The 2,500-nt window shown below is 43.5% G+C and overlaps 1 protein-coding gene across 1 annotated transcript in view; it reads left to right on the top strand.

Moving 5' to 3' along the window:
* LOC123504413 (regucalcin-like) overlaps positions 1-2,500 on the top strand; it is a 17,926-nt gene that overhangs the window by 2,135 nt on the left and 13,291 nt on the right. The gene's annotated exons all lie outside the window — the stretch shown is intronic.

The raw sequence follows: 2,500 nt of genomic DNA, 5'->3' as shown, positions 1-2,500 counted from the left end.
GAATTTTATGGGTAACTTCATGATATTTTATTAACAATCACACACGCTCTCTCTCTCTCTCTCTCTCTCTCTCTCTCTCTCTCTCTCTCTCTCTCTCTCTCTCTCTCTCTCTCTCTCTCTCACACACACACACACACACACACACACACACACACACACACTTTCTCTCACACACACACACACACACACACACACACACACACACACACACACACACACACACACACACACACACACACACACACACACACACACACACACACACACACACACACACACACACACACACACACACACACACACACACACACACACACACACACACTCTCTCTCTCTCACACACACACACACACACACACACACACACACACACACACACACACACACACACACACACACACACACACACACACACACACACACACACACTCTCTCTCTCTCTCTCTCTCTCTCTCTCTCTCTCTCTCTCTCTCTCTCTCTCTCTCTCTCTCTCTCTCTCTCTCTCTCTCTCTCTCACACACACACACACACACACACACACACACACACACACACACACACACACACACACACACACACACACACACACACACACACACACACACACACACACACACACACACACACACAAACACTCTCTCACACTCTCTCTCTCTCTCTCTCTCTCTCTCTCTCTCTCTCTCACACACACTGAATAAGTAGTGTTTTGTTCACCACCATCATCACTCAGTATTTTATTAGCACAGGCAGTACATCATAATTCGTGTTAAATGAGTACAGACACATAATTTTATGGGTAACTAAACATTATTTTATTAACACAGCTAGCGAGTACATAATTCGTGATCCACGAATGCATAAAATAAGTTTTCCGGGTATCTGAACATTGCCAATTTTATGAATACAAACAATATAATAATGCATAAAACCAATTTTCCGGGTATCTGAACATTGCCAATTTTATGAATACAAACAATATAATAATGCATAAAACCAATTTTCCGGGTATCTGAGCATTGCCTATTTTATGAACACAAACAATATAATATTACCTATATATTCAGCCATGCATACATATTCAGTACACTAACTGTAAGATGAACATCAGTAGTATCACCGTTACTTTTACCGGCATCACCTGCTTGTCCGTGGGAACAACACAAACAACTATGCAGAAGCAGCCATGAGGATTCTCAAGGATCAAATTTTTGAACGTGTCCGTGCATATAACATGGTACAGTTACTGGACTTCTTGGTGACACGACTGCCGTCTTATTATGAACGCCGTTTGATAGACCTTGCCAATGGGCGTGTGAATGTCACTGTTTCCAAGAGATTTCTCCCTGGAGGATCATCAATCCCCAAAGGTGACATAATTAAGGTAGATGGCCATAACTATGAAGTGAGGAGCCAGTCAAAACAAGATATAGTCCACCATATTGATACATCAATTTGGACATGCACATGTACGGCTGGGATGAATGGTGCCCCATGTAAACACCAATATGCTGTTGTGAAAAATTTTGGGGAGTCATCACTGAATTTTCTTCACTTGAGGGATCCACACCAGCGTGAGCACCTGCTTTTCATTGCCACTGGAGAAAAGAATGTGCGTCCAGGATGGTTTACACCACTGCCCATTACTGGAATGACAACAGATGTGAATCCCGAGGGCATGGCCAACGGTGGTGATGTTGAGCCGATGCCAAGTACCAGTAGTGGTACTGCTGAGATGTTACAGCAAAATGAAGTCAATGTGAGGAGCAGCAATCTCTCTGATTATGAGAACGACGACATCGTCAATGCTGGTGCTATTAAACTTGCTTCAACGGAAGCTTCTCTTCACAGCTGTACCACACGGCTCATAGAAAAGTTGAGAAAAGACCCAGGAGAATTAATTGAACCAGCTGAAGCTTTTATAAGACAATTTAACTCTATAAAAACTAATTCTGCACTTGCTACTGCCCTTAAAACCTTTGGAAAATACACAGGGGCATCATTGGCTTTGTCCAGCTTCAAGAAAGGCAAAATGTGTAATAAAAAGGGAACAGCAATCAAGGTTCAGCCTGCTGCAGTTAGTCGTCGCTCAACTGTACTTGGGGGGAGATGTTTGCACACTGGTCGTAAAGTCAAGGATACCTGTGACAGTGAAATAAAAAAGCGTAAGGTGGCAGACAGTAGCCAGCTGATGCCGAAAAAGAAACCAAGAAAAGCTCCTCACTCTCTAAGTCAGTGTGTTGCAAACAATGAAGGAATTGGTCAAAATAAATATTCCAAGTGGTAATATTACGGTAAGCATAATGGTAATCATGGATGAGACTGTGTGTGTGTGTGTGTGTGTGATGGTGGTATACATTGTGGTGGGTGATGGTGGTGGTGGTGTGCTAGTGCGGTGTAATAGGAGGCGGTGGTATTGTGCTGCAGTATGGCGGATGGTGTTGGTGTAGTGGGTGCAGTGAAGTGGTGGTGGTGGTGTCGTGGTGCTGGTACAGCGTAGTGA

Source organism: Portunus trituberculatus, chromosome 2 (assembly GCF_017591435.1).
Source record: "Portunus trituberculatus isolate SZX2019 chromosome 2, ASM1759143v1, whole genome shotgun sequence".
NCBI lineage: Eukaryota > Metazoa > Arthropoda > Malacostraca > Decapoda > Portunidae > Portunus > Portunus trituberculatus.
The sequence above is the reverse complement of the archived record's forward strand: the minus strand, read 5'-3'. Positions and strand labels throughout refer to the sequence as shown.